The sequence below is a fragment of the Rhinopithecus roxellana genome, chromosome 14 (assembly GCF_007565055.1).
Source record: "Rhinopithecus roxellana isolate Shanxi Qingling chromosome 14, ASM756505v1, whole genome shotgun sequence".
Lineage (NCBI taxonomy): Eukaryota > Metazoa > Chordata > Mammalia > Primates > Cercopithecidae > Rhinopithecus > Rhinopithecus roxellana.
In genome coordinates this window covers 2,219,534-2,246,009 of record NC_044562.1, presented here as the reverse complement: position 1 = coordinate 2,246,009, position 26,476 = coordinate 2,219,534, and the positions used below count along the sequence as shown (strand labels likewise).

The 26,476-nt window shown below is 37.7% G+C and overlaps 1 pseudogene; it reads right to left on the bottom strand.

Annotated features, from left to right (window-relative positions):
* Positions 1-6,843: 6,843 nt before the first annotated feature.
* LOC104654638 lies at positions 6,844-7,245 on the bottom strand (annotated as a pseudogene).
* Between the last annotated feature and the right edge of the window lie 19,231 nt (positions 7,246-26,476).

Here is a 26,476-nt window from a genome sequence, read left to right as displayed (position 1 = left end):
AGTAACTAGGACTATGAGTGAGCACCACCACACCTAACTTGCTTTCTAAATTTACTGTAATACTAGGTTTTATTTAAAAACTGACTGCATTCTCTGTCATATATGTATTAACTTATTTATACTATGAATACAAGTTTCTCCAACTCCCTCTTTTAGAGACCTTGGAAAGCATAAAGCCATAGTTAATGTAATAATACCAATCCTCAAAAAGCAAAATCACTACCACAAACTCTTCTACACTAATAAAAAAATGGAGCCAGACAGGCTGTTAGGTAAAGCATATGCTAACAAAGCACAGAAGTGGTGAAACACGAGGACATTTTTCTTATATAGGAGACCAAAGGCCCAAATATTCAATAACAAAAATTTTAGCCATATGTGCACTTATGTAGAACAGATTATTAACTGTTCTCCTTCATAAATATAAGAACTCAATTACAATAAATCTGAATAATTTTAAATTATTTTTTCTGAAATCACGGGCATTAAGCAGTGATGATCATTCAGTGGAAATACTCATCAAGATACATGTATGACAGAAATATCAAGTTCATTTTGCAGTGTCAAATGGAGGCAAATTCTGCAAATGCTTATATTCAAAAACATTTTTAGAGTAATTACTTTTTTTGGACAACAGTTTCGGTATTCTTTTTCTTTTTTTTCTTACATATGCTTCTAAATCTGTGTGTGGAATCCAAATTTTAAATTTAATTACAAGCAGAGGAATATGCCTACTTAACATCCATGTAGGCCTAGATTACTCTAACATTCACAGATACTCATGTAAGTTTCCAGTTAGAAGTTTTCTAAAGTTTATTGATGTATATTACATTCACCTAAAGAGTTTATGAAAATACAGATTGCTGAGTTCCACTTTCAGAGCTTCAGAGTCGGGGTGAGGCCCAAGAATTTGCTTCTTAATGAGTTCTCAGATCAAATTAATGTTACTGGTCCAGGGACCAGACTTGGAGGATCACTTACCTAACCTACCACCTACTTACATTTTACAGACAAAGAAATAAAGGCCCAGAAAAATTGGAAGACTGATCCAATGTTTCTGCCACAGTCAATGGCAAAAATGACAAGACAAGGTAAGACTAGAATCTAGCTTTTCTGATTCTAATTAGCATGTTCTTTGACTCTATTGTCCCTGTCTGAGATGTATTCAGTACCATATGAGGTGTTAATGAATAAGCTATAGAAAAAATAAGTCACAGTTGAGGGAAAGAGATGGCAACATAAACATCCTCTTTCCCCGTTGACAAAATTAAAGACATGCAGAACCACACCAAAAATTGGATGATTCAGGTATTTCTTTGTGGCCACTACCCCTTTTGAAGTGTATTTCCCTCTAAACATCTAAGGACTTACTTTGCATTCTTACATTGCAACGTCTTTGTTGATAACTTTTCAGTAATTCCATTACAGCAAATCACAGGGTTGTCAAATCTTCAAGGATCAGAAGATCATGAGTTGACAAGTAGCAGATGCACAGAAAGAAGTTTTAAATGAAGTATATTCGTTCCCCATGTGGAGCAAAGTAGAATACCTATTAGTCGATGATAGTAAAACCGGCCGGCAAGTAACAAAGAATGTAATTATGCCACGATATTTACCGTTTCTACCACTTTTATTCAGTAAAGAATCAAAGAATTCAGAAGAAAGAAAACTCTTAGCTTTTCAAACAAGCTGTTTCTGTTTAAGGACAGAAGTTTCTGTTAAAATTTAGTATAATTTTGATGTCACTGAGCACAGTGAAAGCTGCAGGCAAACAGAACATTCTCATTGTAATACCACGACTGTAGGCATATTTGAAACACTATCACTTCTTCAGACTATAATTATAACTGTTTGTTGCTTCTGTGGTTTCAAAGATAATAGAAGTTGCTCACAAAATTTACACAACACTGATGTGTTGCATATAAAATATAGACAGTCACGTGCAAAATATCCCATTATACATTTTCTCATAGAGAGAAACAGCTGAAAAACCTACAGACCATCAAATTATGACTCCAGTGTTTCATTACAAGCAATTAGACTCCGGAACCCAAAGGTACAACCAAAATGCTTGGTGTAATTTGGTTAATACCATTTAAGAGCTGGGCCACAGGTGCTTAAATCTACAGAAAAGAAAAATTCTAGTGACTATATAAGGTCCTATTACTTTATGGGTAAGTACTTGTATAGCCAGAGCATCAAAGGTGGACTCAGGAGAAAATACATGTGAAGTGAGGAGAAAGACTGAAAATTACACACATTCATTCCACAAGCAATGACTATGGAATGGCTACTCTGTGTCAGGCACAGTTCCTCTCCTCAAGGAGCTCAAACCCCAGCAGGAAAGATGGGCATAAATTCATTCCTTCAGCAAACAATGAATAGTGCTGTAAGAAAGAAATATCTGTATGACCTGTTACTAATGTTATTGAACAGAGTGCTTATGTATTCAAACACTTAGGAAGTTATCACTAATAAATGACATTGATCTGTGTCTAGAATTGAAAGGAAGTTTCCATATGGAAAGGGCATCACCTGACAGGAAAGATAGCCAGGAAAGGCAAGTTGAGGTGAGAGCCCTTAAAAATTGGAATTTGGACATGGTTTCTAGATACTAAGAGTCATGGAGAGTATTTGAGGGTCACCAGGCAGGGTCATTTCTGAGAAACCTCTTCTGGAAAGCACACCCAAAAACAGTAGGCAAAATATAAAAGACACCATTTTGCAATGCCTAGATGAGCTTCTGTAATCATAAAGGAGTCTCTAGAAACCAATGACAAAAAACTCAAGAAGTTATAGAGATTTGGAATGGACTTTTGCCTTGTAGTGTCTACTAATTTCTGGTGGCCTAGAATGTCAATTTCATAGTCATGCTTAGTGACAGGACACAAACCTGATGCCAGGGCAGAAATGGGATCAACACAACAAGAAAAATGGAAGTAAACAGTGAGGTACAAGGATAAAATAACTAAATGAAAATTAAAGATACAAGACAGAGCATCAATACAGCTAAAAGTTGGTTCTATGATGAAACTAATAAAGAATATATCTCTGACAAAAATAAGAAGAGAGAGAGAAAGTAAAACACACAATGTGAGGAATGAAAGGGGTGCTTAATTAGTGATGCAACACATAGTAAAGAGATGGTAGGAGAACATTATATAAACTTAAAAACAGTACATGTGAATGATTCACTGAAATGAACACATTTCTAGAAAAATATGTTATCAAAATACACAAAAACCTAGAAAGCCTAAACGGCCTTAGAACTCACTCAAGAAACTAAAAACATGGATTGAAATTTTCTGCAAAGAAAAATACCTTATTGAAATATTTCTTTTGATGCATTCTATCAAGCAGTTAAGGATTAAAATTATTTCATTCTTTTAGAAAAGAGAAAAAGAGGAATTGCTTTCTAACATATTGGATGAGGCTGGCACATCCTTTACACCAAAACCACACAGAGTCAGTCTGAAACATAATTATGAGTCAATTTCACAGGATAAATGAAAAATACTAACCTACATTAACAAAATAAATCCAGGGATATATGAAAAAGATAATACATTATCACCAAATGGTGATCATTCCAGAAATGCAAAGTTGATTCAACATTAGAAAATTACAAAATTAATTCATTACATTAAAAGATTAAAGGAGAAAATCAAAATCTCCCCCATAGATGCAGTAAGAGCATTCGATAAAACTCAATACCCACATAATAAAACTCTGCAAGCTAGAAATAGAAGAAATTTTCTTTATTCTGGTAAACAACAGCTGTAAAAGCACATACAACGATCGTAAGATTATCTTCAAGTTCAAGAATGTGACAAAATTGCTTTCTGTCACTACTTCTATTCAGCATTGCACTGGAGAGTCTTACAATAAGACAAGAAAGAGTAATAAAAGTTATAAGAAAGGAAATAAAAGGAAAAAATACCACTATCATGATTCAAAAATAATATTACTGTCTACAATTTAAAAGTCTAAAGACAAATTGTTAGACCATATAAGAAAATGTAATGAAGTAAATGTAATAAAAATCTTTATGATTAACTATGAACATAGTATGCCTTTGCATTTAAGCCCTTATATTTCTTCAATAAAGTGTTATAATATCCTACTCAAATGTCCTATATATCTTGTTGGATTTATTCCTTAGGTACTTTATGTTTTCAGATGTTATTGTCAACAGTATTTTAAAAATTACCTTGTGTTGGGATGTATAGATTGCAGTTCAATTCATGTTCCACTGGCATATAATGAATCTAAATATCAATTTGGCAAAATAAAACATGTCAGGGAAGAACCACAACATTTTTCCCACTGGCTGGATTAGATTTCCCCACTGTGCTGACAGTGGAGACTACACAGGGGGAGCCTGGACTTGTATCCCTACCATCCTCTCCCCACTGAGGTAGTATCTGAAGATGTCCACTGGAAATTCAGAACTTTCACCATTGCCCCTCTCTGGACACAGTTTGGCAGTTTCTTAAGAAACTGTGATGGTATGCAGTCACCATACAACCCAGCAATTTCCCTGTTGAGCATTGATCTGGTGATAAATGAAGACATATGTTCACACAAAAACCTGCACACAAGTGTTTACAACAGTGTTATTTGTAGTAGCCCCAAACTAGAAATGACCCACATGTCCTTCAAAGGGTGAATGTTAAACAAACTATGATACATCTGTACCAAGAAGTAAATAATAATTCAACAATTTAAAAAATTTTTATACCTGGAACAACTTCAATAAATTTCCAGACAATTATACTGAGTTAAAAAAAAGAAATCCCCAAATGTTATATACTGTATGGTTCCATTTGTATAACAGTCTTGAAATAACAAGATTATAGAAATGGAAAATAGACTAGTGGTTATCAAGGGTTAAGGAAAGGGTGGAAGCAAGAGGGAAGTGGGTATGACTATAAAATGGCAATATGAGTGATCTTTGTGTTAGGGAAATGCTTTACATCTTGAATATCAGTGTCAATATCCTAGTTGTGATATCTACTATACTTTTACAAGAAGTTTTCACTGGGGAAAACTGGGGAAATGGTACATGAGATCTATGTATTATCTCTGCATGTAAATCTACAATTATCTCAAAATAAAACGTTTGAAAAAAAAGCAGGTTTTTCATGAAACTTGACAAACTGATTTTAAATGAATATAGAAAAGCAAAATAATAGTATAAAGGAGCAATGGCAGGGAAATGTCAGACTAGGAAACCACAGGGCTTCATTCTTTTCTAAAAGCAACTAATAAGCTAGCAAAAATGGTCAGAATCAACTTTTAAAGAATTTGGAAAACCAGTTAAAAAACTTACAACAACCAAGGGATGATTTGATAAAGAAAGAAGCTTCTATATATGGTAGGAGAGTGGTACAGGAGTGGTGTGGCATTTTAAAGTTCCTGTGTACCATCCTTCACACCCCAAACTGCAGCAGCCATGAGAACAGCAGCCTGTACTCCTGATGCAGGTTGCCAGTGCCAGAGGGAGCAACACAAACCTTATTCTTAAAGAATGATGGTGTGGGTTTCACCCTGTCTGGTAGTTTCATCAAAGACCAGCACAAAAGCTTCCTTGTGTTTCACCCAACTCAAGTGTCCCCAGAGTTGGGATGCATACTAGAAAAGGCCTGAGAAAACCTGAGCTTTAACCTCTGAGTACCCTTTGATCTCCACTCATGTAGGAAGTGGTTGCTAAGGCAGAGTTTTAAACAGCCTGGCTAAGGATTGAAGAAGTACCCAAACACAAAGCAAATCTACAAAAACTGAGATAATTTTATCTTTTTATTTTTCTTCTCCCTCTCCTCCTCTCCTTTTTTACCTCCTCCTCCTTTTTTTTTTTTTTTTTTTTTCAATGCCAAGTGTCTAAGGTACCTCTGTGAAAACACAAGCTGGCCACTAAGCTAGTAGAACATAGACTTCAATGGCTACATATGATAAAGAAAAAAAAAAAAACACTCAGAGAGACTTAAAACTAGTTTAGAAAATTTACTGAACAAGTAAACAACCACAACCCATACTAAGCAGGAAAAATAAACCTCAAGGAAGAGGAAAGAATCTGATTTTCAGACTTGCCACATTTTAATATTCAAAATTAATATTAATATTAAAAAATTAATAGAAACTGTTCATGGAGATACCCAGCCATTAGACCTATTGGAAGATGGCTTTAAATAAACTGTATTACTAAGCTTAAAGAAGTAAAGAAAGCATAAAAATTAACTTAAGGAAATGAGATAAATGCTGTCTCAACAAATAGAGAATAGCATGACACACAGCTGTAGTCCCAGATACTTGGGAGACTGAGGCAGAAGGACTGCTTGAGACCAGGAGTTTGAGGCTGCAGTGCACTATAATCGTGCCTGTGAATAGCCACTGCATTCCAACCTGGACAACATAGTGAGGCCTCATCTCAAAAAAAAGAAAGAGAGAGAAAAATGTGTCAATAAAGACATAAAAATTGTAAAAAGAAATCACATAGAGGTTCTGGAGTTGAAAAATTCACTAGAGGTTTTCAACAACAGATTTGAGCAAACAGAAGAATTGATTAACTTAAATATAAGTCAACTGAGATGAACAAAAAAGAAGAGAACCTGAAAGAATGAGGAAAAATGTGCATAGCCTAACAAACTATGGGACACCAACAAGATACTAACTATACAAAATGGTAATCCCAGAGGGGAGGGGAAGAGAGAAAGGGACGGAGAGAATTCTTGAAGAAAGTGTGGCTGAATATATTCCATTTTTTTTTTTTTTTTTTTTTTTTGCAAACAAATACTTTTTAATGGGTTTAAAGCTTTTTTTTGTTTTTACAAATATACTGGAGAATCATGCAATGCGGCCAGCATTGGATGCAATCCGGGTCCACAAGTCTACACACTCCTTAGCTACTGGTCCTGTAATGGCAGAACCTTTCATCTCATCTTCATTGCTCACTATGACCCCTGTATTATCTTTGAAATAAAGAAACATGCCATCTTTTCTATGATATGACTTTCATTGTCAAATGACCACTGCTGGATGTACCTTTTTCATGAGCTCTGGTTTGCCTTTCTTGACTGTGACCATCACCATATCACCCACACCAGCAGCAGTCCTTTGATCCCCTTTCACGGAGATGATATACAGGTTTTTGGCTCCTGTGTTGTCAGCACAATCGATCACAGCTCCTACCAGAAGACCCAGAGAAATCCAGAATTTTGCATCAGAGGACCCAGCACGTCCTCGCTTTCAAATCTTGAACGCTGGAAAGAAGAAAAAAGGGATATATTCCAAATTTAATGAAAGATATGAACCTACACATCCAAGAAGCTTAATGAACTCTATGCCTGTGGAAGATAAACGCAAAGAGATTCACACCAAGGCATATGATAACTAATTTTTCAAAAGATGAAGGCAGAATTTTAGAACAGCACAAGAGAAGCAACTCATCCCATACAAGGAATCCTTCATAAGACCATAAGCTGATTTCTCTTCAAAAGTCAGGGAGGCCAGAAGGAATGGGATGAAATGGTTACATATTTAAAGTGCTGAAAGAAAAAAATCTGTCAACCAAGAATTTAATATCTGGCAAATCCATCCTTTAAAAATGAAGGGAAAATCAAGATATCAGATTTTAAAAACCTGAGGGAATTTGTCACTAGACTTGCCCTACAAGAAATGCTAAAGGAAATTCTCTAAGCTGAAATGAAAGGACACTAGAAAGTAACTTGAAGCCATATGAAAAAAATAAAGAACAACAGTAAAGAAAGCCATATAGTAAACATAAAAGCCAGCAGTGTGGAGATAAACCCTAGACCAGTGGAACAGGACAGAGATCCCAGAATCAGATCTATGCACCTAGACAGAAATCTGATAAATGAAAGAATTAGCATTTCAAATCAGTGCCCATGGGACAAATTTATCAATAAACTATGCTGGTACAATTGATTATACATATGGAAAAAAATGTAGTAGTATCTTCCACCCTATAAACAATTAATTCTAGATGGATCAATAACTTAAATAAGAAAAGAAAGACTTGAACTTTAAAAGGCAACATAAGAAAACATATTTATCACTTCAGGGTAATAAATAATTTTAAAGCAAACAGAAAGCACAAACCAAAACAGAAAATACTGGTAAGGGATTACTATCTGAAATCAGTTTTTAAATCCTGTGAATTAAAATTTAAAAGTCAAACAACCTGCCGGGTGCAGTGACTCATGCCTGTAATCCTAGCATTTGGGGAGGTAAAGGCAGGCAGATTGCTTGAGCTCAGGAGTTCAAGACCAGCCAGGCCAACATGGGGAAAACCTATCTCTACAAAAAATACAAAAATTAGCCAGGAAAAAAAAATTCAAACATTTTTCTCACTAAAAATGAAAAAAGATAAAATGAATAGTTTTTCACAGGAGATGAAGAGAGAGTAAACATGAGAATTCTCAATGTCAATTGTGATGAAGGAAATGTGTATTAATTCTACCATGAAATACAATGTCACATCTAAATAGACCACAAAAATTAAAGTCTAAAAATGCCAGGTATTTGTAAGGTTGGTTGGTTGGTGCAAAAGTAATTGTAGTTTTTAACCATTACTTTTAATGTCAAAAACCACAATTACCTTTGCACCAAACTAACATACAGACCAAGGGAAACTCCAATACACTGCTTGTATGGAGTAAATTGGTAAAACCACTTTGGAGAACAAGCTGGAATTATTTGGAAGTAGTGAATTTGTGCATACCCAAAACCACTTCTAGGTATACATCTTAGAAAAACACTTGAATACATGAACACGAGGAAACCTATGCAAGAAGATTTATAGTAACATTTTTGTGATAATAAATCAATCCAAATATCCAATAAAAGAAGAATAAAAAAATTAATTGGGATACATTCTTGAAATGGAATAACATGCAAGAGTGAAAATACAAAAATTACAGACATATACATCAACATAAATAAGTTCTCAAAGACATATGAGGGAAAATAGCAAGTTGTAGAATAATATAATTTCTTTTATACAAAGTTCAAAAACAGGCAAAATGAAACAACACTGTAACATTTTTATTTAAACATACGCATATAATCTCTACATAGATTAATATATATACATATATGGCAAACTTTAAGAGAAACAAATAAATAAACATAAGTCCAGATGCTGATTACTTTAGATAAAGGAGAGAGGATGTAATGGGATAGAGGAAGGGGGTGCAATTGGGCAGGAACTCACAAAACAAAGGCTTTCAAAAGTAAAAGTAGTATTTTATTTGTTAAGTAGTATTTTATTTGTTAAGCTGAATTATTTGTTAAGCTGAATTTTATTATTTTTAGATGCTATTTACATATCATATATATATTCTTCTAATATGCTGTATTTCACAAAAGAAAGTATTATATTCACAATAAAATAGTATGCATTTTATTTATAATAAAAAGTGAAAACAAAATCTGAGTCAGGAAAATTAATCAAGTCTATATTTTAGAAAGATTATTCTGATTGACATAAAGAAGACAGACTACTATCTAGAAGGGAGAAAATTAGATTCTAATCTGGGCAGTGCCAAACACAGATTTAAAGAGAAACCTGCCAACATATAATTAACAGAATTGCTGATAGAATGGATGCAATGACACTAATGTAATTTGTGCCTGGCATATTATTAGGAGGATGGTTATGATGACCAAAGAGAACTGTAGGAAAGCCCCTAATTGAGAGGTGGGAAGAGAAATAGGAGCAAGCAATGGAAAGGTAGAATGACACCCACAGGAGAACAGCGTCCCAAAAGCCAAGTGAGGATTAAAAAGCTAGCGTTTGGACTGGATAACTTCAATCACTGAGAAGTATGTTTTGAGGCCCTCTGCTGATACAAAATGTATAGGAATAGTTTTCTGAACTTGAGGACAATGGAAAGGTTTTGGAATAGCAGCTGTGGGAAATACAGCAGGGAAAAAAAAAAAAAAAAAAAAAAAAAAAACAGAGACAAAAAGACTCCCCACAAGGAGGGTCCATAGCTGAGGTCGGATGGCATGAATTTGTAGGAGAAGCCAGCTGGCAGCATTCATGACCTACTCCAGCAACCTTGGCTACCATGAAGCAGCTATCAAGGTTGTAAATGTCATCACATCTAAGACCTACAGACACGTAGGTTTAGGCTAACTAGTCAGAGGTCTATTAAAAACCTTAGGCAGGGCAGGCACAGCGGCTCACGCTTGTAATCCCAGCACTTTGGGAGGCCGAGGTGGGCGGATCACAAGGTCAGGAGATCGAGACCATCCTGGCTAACACGGTGAAACTCCATCTCTACTAAAAAAACAAAATACAAAAAATTAGCCAGGTGTGGCGCCTGTAGTCCCAGCTACTCGGGAGGCTGAGGCAGGAGAATGGTGTGAACTCAGGAGGTGGAGCTTGCAGTGAGCCGAGATGGTGCCACTGCACTCCAGCCTGAGACTCCGCCTCAAAAAAAGAAAAACCTTAGGCGGTAGAAAGGAGAAATCATAAAATCCTTTATACCAGGAAATGTCATTTCTATGGATGACTAAATATTTCCACTTAGGCGTAGCTTTTTCAGGATTCTGGTTGGTCGGAATTTTCAGGAAACCTTTGCAAGAGGAAGGGGACAGACTACAGCCCCCACTGCAGCAGTTGACTTCAAGGCAATAGCTGACATTCATCCTCTCTCCTTAAAATCACCCATCTGAGTCCACTTTGCATTGCTATGAAGGAATACTTGAGGAATAGAGGTTTATTTGGCTCGTGGTTCTGCAGGCTGCACAGGAAGCATGACACAAGAATTTGCTTCTGCTGAGGGCCTCAGGCTGCTTGCACTCATGGTAGAAAGCAAGGGGAGCAGACACCACATGACAAGAGAGAGGGGAGGCAGGTGCCAGGCTCTTTTTAACAATCAGTTGTCATGGGAACAAAGGGAGCCAGAACTCACTCATTACCATGAGGATGACACTAAGCCATTCATAAGGGATCCAACCCCATGACACAGACACCTCTCACTAGACCCCATCTCCAGCATCCCCAACACGGGATCAAATGATGTTTGGAGGGGATAAATACCCAAACCATAGCACCACCCATGGTAGAGTCTCTCTTTCGGTTAGCACTTTTTCTGGTTTGTGCTGCTTGCCTAGTGTGTTGACCCAGGTTCTCATCTCTAGGCTCTGTTTCCATGTCCTTCTCAGACCTAGTTACTGTGATCGCTCTTTTACAGTCACAGTGGGCCTGAGAAGCAACATATTCCACATTGCGTAGCAGCAGCCCTGCTTCTAAGGTTATTGTGCTCAAATTACACCCACCAAGCAAAGAAGATTGACATACCTCAGGGCAACTGCTGCTGCAGGGGCTGTGGTCTCCTCTGGCCTCCATTATGACCTTGTTACCTGGTGTGGTAATTCTGTACTTTGCTTCTGACACTTAAGTGCTACCACCTGACTTCTGCTCTTCAAGGATCCAATCATCCCCATTGCTAGTAGGGAGCTCAGTTCTCTTATAGAATCTCCTACCATTAGCCCCTACGTACAAAGAACATTCCACCACTTAGCTTCTTGAAAACTCTGGTATCTTAAAAAGCAATGCATCCCTGTTATTTTGACAAGCAATTTTAAAAATATGATCAGAATTCTTCTGGCCCTGGAGAAATGAATAGCATTTCTTGCTTCCCACACTTTACTCCATAATCTTTTCAGAGGCAGCACAGGACTTGCTCTGAAGAAAGTGTTTCAAAACCTAGGCAGCTCCCACCCCTTGCAGTCCATCCATTTTCTCATACTCATGCAAGAAAACTTGTTGAGGTCAGCACCTTCATCCTTTTGGATATTTGCTGGATTGCCTTTTCAAGACTTTTCTATTCCAAGTCTTCTTTTCTGTTCCTCCTTTTCTTTCTCTCATGTCTTTTTCTCTAACCTGCTTCCAATCTATCCCAGGAGTTCCACTTCAATTTTCATCCCAGCTGCATATGCTTGTCCTCTTATCATTACCTTTGGCAGAACACTCCACTATGGTCAAACTGTCGTTGGTCTCCACGGCCATAAACATGACTGACTTTAGAAAGCAAGGGTGCTCTGATAGAAAGAGAGAAATTAAAAGATGGCTCTCCATTGCCACAGTGAAAGGTACAATTACAGTGACAGGGACAGTCATAATGATGGCAAAGGCACCAACCTGGGCACCTTACTGGTTCTTGGAGAAATCAATGTGCACATATCACATTCACTCACTCACACACACACGCCATATGACAATACTGTTTGTCTTTTTCCTAACTGAACAAAGAAAAGGCAACAATACCTTTCAAAGAGTTTGTTCTTTCTGAGTAAAATCTTGTAAGACTGCGATCAAGGAAGGTATATTTGAGAGACAAAGATTAAAAAAAAATCCCTTGCTCCGAGAATTTGCTAAACGATTTTGTATTGCTGAATTTCATCCATTAACACGTGTGTTTAGATCCTAACAATGACTGACAGACATTTGGAAAGCAAAAATAAAAGTTGACCTGCAGACAGTTCAAATTTGCCATATGCTTGCTGTCACTGTTAACAGTTTGTAGACCATCCTAATTTATTCTTCAGCTGACTAAGCCAATGTATTTTAAAGAAAACGAATACCTGTTCCTTTTTCAAACATGACATTTTATTTTTCCTTATTACTCATAAGTATGGACAGCAAAATAAATGATTAACAGCCAATCTCAGGTAGTTTTAGGGAGAAAGAATGGGTTTTCCCCCAGGACCTATCACGAATGGTTTCCATTTAAATGATTGCCTCACTGAGGAAATTCTCAAACGATATTCATCAGTTACAATTTCAGAAACAAACATTTCCTTGAACATAACCTAACATAATTTTTAAAGGGAATTTATTAGTGCTCAGAAGTCACTACAATTTAAAGTGTATGTGTGTGCGTGTGTGTGTGTGTGTGTAAACATAAGGCTAAAAATACTTTTTTAATCTAATTTTTTACCTTAAAAAAATTCATTATTCTCTTTTGTCTAGTGTGTTTAAGTAATCACATATCCCATTAACTGGTGGCCCTGTCCTTTTCTTTCTTAAAACGTCATTTCTTAGGCAATATTATGGATGGAAGAAATTTTTCATGGAAAGAGGAAGAAATCAGTATTTGTTGTTTTAAATTTTGACACAGTACAAACCTACTCAGCCTTTTATCTTCGTGTATTTAAGGATAGGTCTTCAACTTTTCCAGTTTCAATGACATAGCTCAAATGGTCAAGCTTATTTATAGTAAAAAATGTCATTAAAACCTGAGTAAATAAGATAAGATATTTGCTAATTAATTTTTAAATATTCTAGATTATGAGCAACGGCTGTGGGTTGTGTTACACAGTCTTTGTCCCTCGTGCTTTTAACATAGTGCTTGGCCTGTGGTGGGACTCCATAAATGAATTTTAATTGGCCAGTTAGTAAGTCACTAATAGTAATTTATAAGTTATAACGTGTATTCTTTTTTTAAGAGTGCCATATTTATGTCAAAATGGAAAACAAACCAAACATCTAAGACATTTATAACCATTAATTATTTCATAATAAAATATTTTATTGCTTCCATTTTAGCAAACTTTACTTTTCTTCAAATATCTCTTCTGAGGACTTTTAAGACATGAATCACAATAATAATAAAAAATTTGCAATAGGTCCTAGATATTCAACCTAAAACTAGAATTAAAATGGTTTCCTTGCAGGCGTGTGCTCATTTTCACACTGATGGGCAAAGCCCTTGGGGAATATTCGAAAGGTGATATACAACTCGCCCAACACCGTCTCACTGGTTTTTCACAGCAGGTCCTCGTTGTCCTTTAAATTCTCAGACAGAAGAGGATGGGACGACGCGCGGCTTCAACTGAAGCCCCCACAAGACTCTCCGCTCATCTGCAGAAGCGAAGGCCTGGGCAGCTGGCACCTTTCCATAGGGAGCTACAAACACCACTTCGCCACATTGCAAGTTTCCCCAGGCAGCAGATGTCTTGTAGCTGCCGTTCAGGTCTGCAACTCTACCAAGCCACCTGTACAACATATTTAATGTACCGACAATGATTTTGTTGCTACTTAGAAAAGATTTTTTAAAATTTTTCTCTGAACTCCTGTATGGTCAGTGGGATTATTAGATAAAATCAGGCCTCATGTTGCAAAACTTTGTATTCAAATACAGAAGAAAAAAAATCAAATCAAACCCTCCACGTTTTTCCCCTTCCCACAACTTCCCCGAAATGATTCAGAAAAACGCATTCACCTTCTATATTATCATAACTAAATTTTATTCCTTAAAAAAACTGATGTTTCCAACAAACAGTTTTGCCGAAACACTGCACAGAAAAGTTAAACAACTAACTGTTAAATTGCTCACCCTTTTGCATTACTCTGACACACCAAACTTTAACGTGCCTCTACCAAAACTTAAAACTGTGAGTGCAATCCTCTTAGAACATTATAAGGAAAACATTCTGACTTTTTCGACTGCTAAAGTGATACTTACAGTACCATTGTGTCTGTTTGGTTTAAAAATGAGGTTGATAATGATAATGTTTTTCCATAAGATGATCTTCTACTTTTTAATGATACCCGTTGTTTCCCCTACATAAATGACTAAATCCTTACAGAATCTCTGTCTTGATTAGCACTCCTGCTAGTAAAATTTCACATACTAAATCAGCACCAGCTGTAGCAAGCAAGAAAGAAAAAGGCAAGTGTAAATGTTCCATATGCCCCACCAAATTGGCATCTGTGTCAGTAACCCTTTTTTTCAAAACTATTGTATACATACATTCTCTTAAGTGTTTTGTTCACAGAATACCGCTAACAAAATTCTCTCTGTTGGCATATCAAGGAAAGAGCCTGTCCTTGGTACCATTCAACTGCACAAATACAATTGCTTCTTCTCCTCTTGTGGTCACAGACATACCTGAAGGTTCTATTTATGTAAGTTGCTTCAAATTAGTGAACCTTTATTTTGACATCTGTTCTCTGTAATGTGGCACTGCAGTGTTCTTACAAAGCTGCTTTACAGTTGGAGTTTAATGGGTAGCAACACCAAACAATGTCAGAGAGACAAGAGAATTTATTTTGGTCACCTAGAAGGTATCTCAGAGACCAGGCTCAAAACAAATAACCTGGAATGTGGTGGTGGTGGTGGTGGTGGTGGTGGAGGAAAGTATTTGTGATCACTCTCATCTTGTCATCTGTTTTTTCTTCAAAGGATGAAGTGCCTCTCCACAGACAAAGATTTATAGATACAGATATATCAGAAATAGTCCCAAAGATGTAAATGCTATGTTATGGTAACTTAGGTGATTTTCAACAGTTTACCCATTGAGACCTTAGGAATTGCTGGAAATCTAGTAGAGATTGTTCTTCAGGAACATACTCAAACTATCACTATGAATCCTAAAATATCCATGGGAAAGCTACAGAAAAAAACATCCTAATTAAAAGATCTACCTACAAGGATCTACATACAGGCTATGTCCCAGAGATGCCTGCCTCATAGGTTAAAAAAAAATTATTTTCTCCTCTCATCAGAACATGAGTATCTTGGCAAAGGCCAGTGCACATGGAAAAAGAGAACTGGCCACACCTTTCTTGGTGGTGCCCATTGATTCCTGCTCATGCCTTCTGGCAAGTGTTTACAACACTGTTTTGCTCTTATTTGCTTACATTTCTACCATTCTTTGAGAGTTGGGATAGTAGGCCTGAATCTATTCCAAGACAGATTTCAGTAAATACCCAAAAAAATGTTTACCCAAGTCAAAATTGTTAAAAAATGCAAAAAGTTTGTTGTAATAAGCTAAATGAACTGGTTAGTGAACAACTTACCAACTGGGTTCAAAAGACTGAAATAAATGAGGACAAGGGGAGATGGATGACAATTTCCTTTGCTTCCCTGAAGGTTTTCTGCTATATAAATACCCTTTCGTGGCGGGACGCAGTGGCTCACGCCTGTAGTCCCAGCACTTTAGGAGGCCAAGGCAGGAGGATCATGAGGTCAGGAGATCGAGACCATCCTGGCTAACACCGTGAAACCCCATCTCTACTAAAAATACAAAAAATCAGCCGGGCGTAGTGTCACACGCCTGTGGTCTCAGCTACTCGCAAGGCTGAGGTAGGAGAATCGCTTGAACCCAGAAGGCAGAGGTTGCAGTGAGCTGAGATGGCGCCACTGTACTCCAGCCTGGGCGACAGAGTGAGATTCCATATCTAAACAAATAAACAAATAAATGCCCTTTCATCAGATGTAATCCTATGGCTATTGAGATTTAGTGAAACTTACACTTGATAACTCTTTCCTATTTAAGGATCAAAATCAGAAGACATTTTGGTTAGATGTTAAAAACCTCTTGGATCTGAAGAGGCAGTTTACCTAAATTCATAGTATATGGTTTAGAGAAGGGCATGTAGGGAAAATCCACAATTATAGAATATACTGCAAACTGCTTTTTAAAAATATGAACATTCTTTTTATTAAAAACATGTAGCTTCCTTCACGAGGCAGTAGCCCCTATCCCAAGTATTGTGAATAGCCAGATCTGCTAATCTCCTCTCAGGGAAGCTGTGAAAGGAATCCTGCACAGGGAAGTTTGGAGGAGACAACCCAATGTTTATATATGTGAAATTCAACTATGCTTACCGACTCTATAGTGATCTTGCAGCTGTTAAAATAATTACAATGGGGGAGAGATGAAAAAAGTTGGTTAATGGGTCCAAATATACAGTTCCATTGAAGAAATAATGTTTCATATTAGAATAGGGGATGATTATAGTTAACCACAATGTATTGTATATTTCAGAATAGCTAGAAGAGGGGACATGAAATATCCCCAACAAATAGAAATGATAAGTACCTGAGGTGGTGGATATTCCAGATACCCTGACTTGATCATTACATCTTCAGTACATGTAACAAAATATCACATGTACCCCATAAATGTGTCCAAATATTATGTACCAATAAAAAAGATTATAACAACTTATTCTTAAAACATTTGGACACATTATAGTTGATGGTAGCAGTGGTGAAATGTGTATTTCTACTCATCTATATCTTCTGTAAGTAAATATATTCTATCTGTATTCCCAAGAGTAAGCACAGTAACAGAGTATGTATTTCAAAATGACTAATAAATACATGAAAATTTTATTTTGAACAACTGATTCTTTACTTGTTTGCCTGCTTATTTTTCAGTCCCTACTCCTAGGTCTGTAATTAGCATGCTTATTTTAATACAGTTGTATGGATGATAAATTATACACTGATATGGGATTTCCCCCAATGACAGACAAGTATAAAAATGAACATGGGGAATCAATCAATCAGGAAGTCCTTTGTTTACAGTCCTAGTATACTTCCTAGTTTAAAGTCATCAACCCAAAAGAAGGGGGGCAATGGCTGGACCAGCCAGGATGGTGTTACAAACTAGCATTCTGGTTGGTCTTGGCCTGTACCATGCTGGTGATTACTTATTTTGAACATCAACTTTGATTTATGTTCTAAGGCAATTTGTGATCCTGATGAGAAGACACCATGTAATTATAATTTCAAAACAATTAGACAACAGACAGTATATGAAAGACATGGGATTTCACACAATGACTACAAGACATTTGCAGAAAATGGTCATATTTAAGATGGAAAGTTCAGGAAGTGGTGACCCATGGGATATTCATTTAGAGCACTGGCCTTCATGTTCTGAGGTGATTCCCAGTGCTAGTTTGGATTAATACAATCTGTGTATTGGCACAGGTGGCACCAGCCATCATTGCCTTTTCTACTTCCATAGGCTTTGTTCACCCAAAGCCACCTCATTCTCTAGAGATGCATGCCAGGGTAGTTTGTGTGTGGTGGTTGCTTCTCAAAAGGCCACAGCTAGGTCACACATTATTTAAAGCACTACTTTATTTAAGACAACTTTCAAGTGTTTCTTCTCCCTTTGCTATCTATGATTGCCCCATTTCAGTTTGCCATAGAGCAGCTGTTTCGATATCCAGCATTTATCCGTTCTCCACATGCATCCAGCCCAGAGGGATTGTTAAGCAGATCATTGTTTTAATTCTGGCTACATTCCAGGTCCCCATTATTAGTGATCCTGTCTTAACATTTACTGTTCAGTTTGGCTCACAGGTGATGTTGATTAAATTGGATATGCCATCTGGGGTGGGTTTTCGTCTGTAGGCACACTCCAGGCTGAGCACACCTACGGCTTCATTTTGGTCTGAAGTTTCATGCCACATTGGATGGCATTCTGGACATGATTTTCCACCACCTGGGCATGACTCTCGACTAATTCATTTAGTAGTTGTGTTGAAATTAAGCAATTCACTTCACATTAGGGTCTTGGTTTCCTAATAAATAAACCAAATAATCATTCATTCATTCCTTCACTTAGTTCCTTATTCATTTTTTAACCATTTATTGGCCAGCCACTTTGTGTCTGATACTCTACGAACATGCAGAAATCAGAGAAAAACAGGGGTCCAAGCAGAGGCGGTAGGACACACAAACAGAAAGGAAGGAACACCACATGTACTGTTCACAGAGCGGTGCCCTCTACTAACAGATGGGAGCAAAGAGCTCTGGAGCCTGCAGGACATGATCACTGAACTGGATCTTAAAGATCAAGAGCTCTGAACTCTGCTTTCATGCATCTCATCAATTAAAATATCCATGTGAGGGTAGCACATAACAATTTTATTCCTATTATTGGGGGAAGTAAATCAAACATATATGAATTACTTATGTTCTTATTATTTCATTATTTAAATACACAAAGCAGACTTGAATACATGTGCTACATACAACATGGGGTTGTTCTGAGAATCAAACGGCATGATGCGTGAAGACACCTTCTAAAGTGCTGCAGAAGGCTCTTTTGAGCATGTAGGTGATGCTGCCTGCCCTGCCTGTCCCACTAAGCTGTCACAAGGACTGAATTAGAAAAGGAATGTGAAAAAATGTTGGAAATGTAAAGCACTGATAATAATAAGAGCAGTAACAACTAACACTTACTTAGCTCTTACAATGCACTAGACATGGTTCTAAGTGTTTTACTTGTATTAGTTTATTTAATCCTGACAACAATAAATATGGTAGGGCTTAGAGGTAAGCCATATGAAAGTGCTAATATTTGACCATTTCTGACCTGCCAAAACGACAATTTCATATGGTTCAATCTGTTATTACTTTCCTGTTTTACAGATGAAGAAATGAGATGCAGAGAGGTTAAGCAATTTACCAAGGGTCACAGAGTTAGTAAAAGTGTCTTGTTTTTCCATTATTTATGGACATTCTGAATCTGTTGGTGTTCTTGGGTTGCAAGAATAAAAATCCAAAATGTCTAGCTTTAAAAAGAAAAATAGAAAGTACATGAGTTTCTGGTAGAGTCAAAGGAAAACTGATAAACGCAACATAGCCTTCCTTCTGTATACTCAGGGGATTGGTTCCAGGACCCCCACATACACTCAAATCCATGCACACTCAAGTCCTGCTGTGGCCCTGTGGAACCATGTATACCAAAAGTCAGTCCTCTGTATAGAAATATATATTACATTTCTCATCCCTCCATCTGTGTTTGGCTGAAAAAATCCGTATATAAATGGACCCACGCAGTTCAGACCCATGTTGTTCAAAGGTCAACAGCATTTCCAGAATCCCACTGTTACTCATCACCTCCACGTCTGCTGCTCTGTTCCAAGCCACTGTCATCCCTCACCTGGATGAATGTGGGAGCTTCCTAACTGGTCCCTCCACTTCTGCCCCAGCTCTTCTTCGGGCTATTTTCAACATAATGGAGATAGATCATGTTTAAATGTTGGTCAAATAATGTCATGTTTCCACTGAAACCTATCAGCGGCTCTCATCTCTTGCAGAGGTGAAGCTCATATCTTTACTCTGTCTTATGTGGCCCTACGTGATCTGCCCCCAGCCCTAGACCTCTCTGACCTTGCCACCTGCTACCCTTCCTCCTTCCCTCTGTTCCACTCACACCTGCCTGGTGCACCTCAGACCTCTGCATTTCCAGAGCTTCCCTCAGATCTCTGCGTGGTTCACTCCTACACCCACTTCTGGTCTTTTCTCACACGTCACCTTCTCAGAGAGGCCTTCATTGATGCCTACTTAAAATGTCAATCCTAACCCAACAGTGAACTTATCTCCTGCCCTCCTTTATTTTTTCTCCTTTGCACTTATGATTGCCTTGTAGACTTTATGCTAGCTGGTTTGTATTTATAATTGGCTGTCTTCTGTAGAATATTAGGACAAGGATATTTTACTATTTTGCCAAGTAACTGGGCATAAATAAATACTTGTTGAATAAGCAGATGACAAGGCCTTGGAAAAGTTAAAATGCAAATAAACAGAACAAAACAAAACTAGACTTCTGGGGATGTAAGAAGCTCTAACTATGCCCTGTGTAATTGTGTACAAAAGTTCAGTTCTTAGTAGAGATTCATGGATGTAACTTCAGTCCCATGGCTACCCACTGGCCAGAATAGAGCAGGGCCCGCTGAACCACTCAAATACAGGAAGCAGCTGGCATTATTATGTCTATTACCAGAAGAAGGGAAAACAGAATCCAGGCAGGTAAAAATCTATAGCTGTGCCACCCACTACACACACTGACCTTCTTGATTGGGTTCTCTACTTTTTGTTGCATTTTCTTCTCATTTGATACATCATCTAGTATTCTCCAGAAACAGGAAACTTTCACAAAAATTTGGATATAAAACCAGACTTCCCAGTGCATACCATGATTGCTTCCATTTTATTTTCTGGGTTTTTTTTTTTTTTTTTTTTTTTTTTTTTTTTTTTTTTTGAGATGGAGTGTCGCTCTGTTGCCCAGGCTGGAGTGCAGTGGCGTCATCTCGGCTCACTGCAACCTCCACCTCCCGGGTTCAAGTGAGTCTCCTCCCTCAGCCTCCTGAGTAGCTGGGACTACAGGTGCGCACCACCACACCTAGTTAATTTTTGTATTTTTAGTAGAGATAGGGTTTTACCATATTGGTCAGGCTGGTCTTGAACTCCTGACCTCATGATCTGCCCACCTCAGCCTCCCAAAGTGCTGGGATTACAGGCGTGAGCCACCGCACCCAGCCGATTGCTTCCAATTTCTTTAGATTGATTGTTTTCCTGTAAAGGTAAACTTCAATATATATATTAGGAGAATCTATGCATCTTCTATAGGGTTTTGAATTCTTGTATTAGGATTTTATCTTAAAGAAAATGGAGGAATTACTAGGTTCTGATTTTTTTATTCTTCTCAGAATAAAATAATTATATTGCTTTTGCTGATAAAAAGGTAATTGAAAAAAATTAAACAATGCAGAAGTATGTAATGTTCAGCTGCCTCAACCATGCCACTTTCCTTGCTTCCATTCTATCCTACAAATGTAATCTGTTTTTAACATACGGAATATGTACTTCCAGCATTTACTATTTATGATATTTTTATCATAAAAGGCTTTTATAAATACACTAGATAGAATAATAATATGCACTTCTCTATGAGCTGCACATAGACAAATTAATACTGTGCAAACTGTTCTACAACCTGCATTCTTTATTTTACATTGCATCAAGAATAGCTCTTCATGCCACATTGGTCTGCCGTATCTAATTCAAAGACTGCCTAGTGTGCCATTATATGACTATATTATAACTTATTCTACCAGTCCTTTAATGATGAATATTGGTACTAAAAATAAGGCTGTAGTTGATATCCTTATATGTAAACATCCACTTGTATTTTTAGGATAAAGTCCAAAAAGTACAGTTACTGAGTCAAAGTGTAGATATATTTTACATTTTGGTGCACATAACTAGATTGTACTACAGATAATTTATAGCAGTGTACAGCCCCATCAACAGTCTATGACAATGCTCACTTACTAAAACCACCTACCATCATCTTTGGCATTCTAATAGAAGGCACAGAATCCGTTAGCATGTTCGTGAACTCTAAACTCTATGTAGCAGATATTATACAATGCCATCTTCAATGGTGATTGGAGATGAGTCCAACAAATTAGTGTTTGTCTAATCTAAATGAACACAGCTCCAAAAATAGCAACCAACTGCTGCACAATAGAACGGTACTTATTGGATCAAGGGTATGGCCTTAGATGGGTTTCACCATTTTCAACAGGACTGGACCCTAACCAAGGTAGATGCTGTGTTTAATATTCTGAAACGCAGGGTTAGCCATCAGTGGGCAACGATGTGATATACCAGCCTTTACTACCCACTCTCTGGCCCTTGGCAGACAAAGAGAATTCCAATGAACTCAGTCACCACCTCTGAGTCCTTCACAACGCAGCACCCTCAGTAGCCACTGCAAACTCATAGGGTAGGTACATCAGGCACAACCTGAGATACACAGTGATTTTCCTAGACATATGGAATTCAGAAGATATAGAGTTTTCAGCAGGGCATAATTTAGGGGAAAGGGGAAAGTATAGGTGGCATCTAATCAGGAACTTTAAATCAATTTTCCCAGCATTTGATAGTATTGAAGATGGAAACAGGATGAAGTCTGAAGCTCTGTTGTGATTTGTGAGTGTGCCTAGAGAAAATATTAACTAATAGTCAATTTAGAAAGATTCTGACCAGAATCTTGCTGTGGGAAACAAAAGTGATCCCATGATAGCAACTACATTCGACTTCTTAAGATGATTAGGCAAATGGACATTCTGTATTTTTGAACAGTATTTCTTAAACAGTATGTATCTTTCAATAGACAAAACTTAGGTTGCTGTCAAAAATTCTTAAATTTTTTTCTTAGTATTATATTAGTAAAGACAATTAATGTTATCTGCTGTAACAAACAATCCCCAAATTTCAGTATATTGAAAATAAAGTTTATTTTTTGCTCCCCCCAAAATCAGAGAGCTTTTCTGAATTCTTCTTTCAGGTGATAACTATAAAATTCAGGCTTTTCGTGTCATATGATTTCAATACATGGCCTCCATTGTTGCTATTGAAGGAGAAGAAAGACTATGAAAAATCCCACAGTTTTATAGCCAGTCCTAGAACTGTCGTACATCATTTCCATCCACTTCCAATTGGCCAGGACTTAATCACATGGCCCAGACTGAAGGAGCCTGGGAAATGGTGTCTCCCCGTGTGCCCCAGAAGAGGAAATGGGATTGGTGAGCATCCAGACAACCAGTCTTCGAGTACACAGCCAGGCTTGGGAATTTTACTATTCTTTGTAAATCTGGTAGCAATAGTCACTTCTTTAAAATCTTGGAGGGAGAACTACTTTGTTGTACTATTTCAATGGGTTCTCTATGCCATATAATTCTTCGTTCTTTAGATATAATTGTAAGTACAACCTGAATTCATAGTTTGATATTGCAAATCATATATATTTTCCTCAACCTCATTTCCTGACATACAACTCCTAAAATCCTTAGAATCTCCAAAGTATGTTATTGCGTTTACTGTGGCTGCCTGTTGATCCCCAGTGGCCAATGGACATTCGTTTAATGCATCATGCCTAGGTAATGAAGCCATCATAACAACTCAAAACTAAAGGGTTTAGAAAGCTTCCAGACAGCTGAACACATGCAGGTTCCTGGAGGCTGGTGTCACTGGACAGGGCATGGAAGCTGCACACCCCACCCCCATACTTCACCTTACCCCTTACGCCTGTCTTCATCTATATTATTTATAATATCCTTTCTTATAAACCAGTGAATGAAGTAAAGTGTTTCCTGAGTCCTGTGAGCCACTCTAGCAAATTAATTGAATCCAAAGAGGGGGTTGTAGGAACCCCAATTTATAGCCAGTGGGTCTGAAGCACAGGTAAAATAACCTGGGGCTTGCAGTTGGCATTGGAAGTGGCAGCAGTGTTGCGGGAGCACCCTCACCCTGTGGGATCTGTCACTGTCTCCAGGTTGACAGTGCTGGGACTGAATTGAATTAGAGGACACCTGGCTGATGTCCCCTGTAGAACTGATGGCTTGCTTGGTGTAGAGGGGTGAGGGGGAACCCCACACACATTTGGTCCCAGAGGTCGTCTGTGTTGATTGCTGTGGTGTGACAGCAGAGAAGAAACAGTCTGTTTTTTTCCTCTCAGACATAGACTCTAAGCTCTGAAAGCTGAATGTAATCTCAAGTGTCTCCCTGGTTACATCTACCTCTGAAGGCTGCTAGTAGACTCTCCAGTGACTCCCAACCCCTTTTAACCACCAAGAATTCCTTTAATTATTTTTTCTTGAAAGACCCTATGTTTAGAAATAATTTGTCGACCAAACCACATTTATAGAGTAACAAGCATTCATTTTTTCCCGTATGTTATTAATCATAAACATAAAAAAATTCAAATCAGACCTTCTGATCAGAATGTGGAGAAGACTCTTACACTGAGTTGATCTAAAGCTGGCCAGAAGCAGAGACTCAGAGCTCCAGTGAGCCTGTAGGTTTATGTCAGTGTTATAAACTGAATTGTACCCTACAAAACGCGTGTATTGAAGCTCGAACCCCCAATGTCTCTGGATTTGGAGATAGGCCCTGAATGGGGGTAATTAAGAATAAGTGAGGTCATTTGGTGGGACCCTAATCCTATGGGACAACTGTCCTTATAAGAAGAGGAAGAGACACACCAGAGATATTCCCTCTGCTCACACGAGACAAGGTCCTGTGACAACACAGCGAGAATGTGCTGTCTTCAAACCAGGAGTGCTTAGACCTCCAGCCTCCAGACTGTGAGGAAATAAATTTCTGCTGATTAAGTCACCCAGTCCATGATATTTTATTATGAAAGCCATAGATGACTACTACTGCCCTAAGTTAAAGGTAAAATTTCTATTGTAGATCTTTAAAACATGAAAATAGACAAATGTTCACATTGTCTTAGAAAATCCGATTAGGAACAACTGTATTATCATCTTTTTGCAAAAGTGCTTCATTTATGAAGGGTAATATCTTTTCTAATTTTTTTTTTATTGAGATGAGGTCTCACTCTGTCAGGCTGTAGTATAGTGACTCAATTACAGCTCACTGCAGCCTCAACTACCTGGGCTCGGATGATCTCCCACCTTAGCCTCCCAAGTAGCTGGAACTACAGGCATGCACCACCAGACTGGCTAATTTTTGTATTTTTTTGTACAGATGGGGTCTTGCCACATTGCCCAGGCTGGTCTCAAGCTCCTGGGTCCAAGGAACCCACCTGCATCAGCCTCCCAAAGTGCTGGGATTTCAGGTGTGAGTCACCACAGGAAATATCAAGGGAAATAATAGCTTCATCTCATTTCCAATAGGTGAGGTCCTGCACATCAAGTGCTATGTATCAAAAAGCCCTGGCTGAAGGAAGAACTCGCTTCAAAAACAAAATTCTATATGATTTGACATGTGTTTGTTTTTTACTGTAATGTCTCACCTACTGGAGGTTCAAGTTCTATTGCCAATATTCTTTTAGGCAATCTTTGCATACAGTCGTACATGTACACTAAATGCTGTTGAAACTGTCAATCCCAGCTATTATTTTTAGATTAGTGCAGAGGATGGGATAAAGGAATCATGACATTAAATAAAACATATTCAGATCTGCCACCAACACATCATTTCCCCATCCCTCTTCAAGGCAAGAATCAGTACTTGTAGGTGCAGGAAAAGTTATTGAGGCAAAATGCCAGGGTCATTTTTTAAATGCTGAGAAACTTATTTTGCGAAGAGTCACTGTTCATGGGTATTTGCCGTTGCACCCGCTCCCTCACCTTCATATATGACTTTCACACACACACATCATGATTCTGCTTCTCTAGACCAGTACAGACTTAAAGAATGTGAAGACTTCGAAAGCAGGATTTAGCATCCCCATTTTAATAATAAATACAAACACACGCTTACCCAGTACGTTTTACGCCTGCCTGCAACAAAAACAGCTGAACAGATTGTGATGAAATTCAGAGACTGACAGTCTGACAAAAAAATCCCTTTTTGTCTAAAATCTGGCTTCCATAGGTTTGTGCAAATCTAAATATTTGATTTTGCACTGGAAAAGGAGCCAGTCTTATGTACAATTTATAAAATAAATGTGTAGATACATGTTTTAAAATCTCCAAATTTTGTCAACACATACTGTCCAACTTTAAAGACTTCTCTCCCCCATTTTTTTCCCTATGACTTGGGTGTATTTTCCCCCTGCTTTTTAAGGCTTTAACTATATTTATCTAATAAGAACTCTTTTGCAAACCAGTGTTTCAATAACAATTCAACAGTAGTTTCAGTGTCAAATTTCCCTTTCCTTAGCGGGGAGTTTTAAGTCTTGCTGTATTATACTTCCAAGACACTCGGGAGCTGGAGTTGGGAGATAGAATATTTTCTTTGAAGTTTGCCTTCACAACACACTGGGATGCAAACACACTTCAGTTACTCAGCAGTCAAACAATTCCATCACACAGCGACCAGGGCTAAATATTGTACCCAATTTTCTATTATATCTTTGTGATATTGACTACATG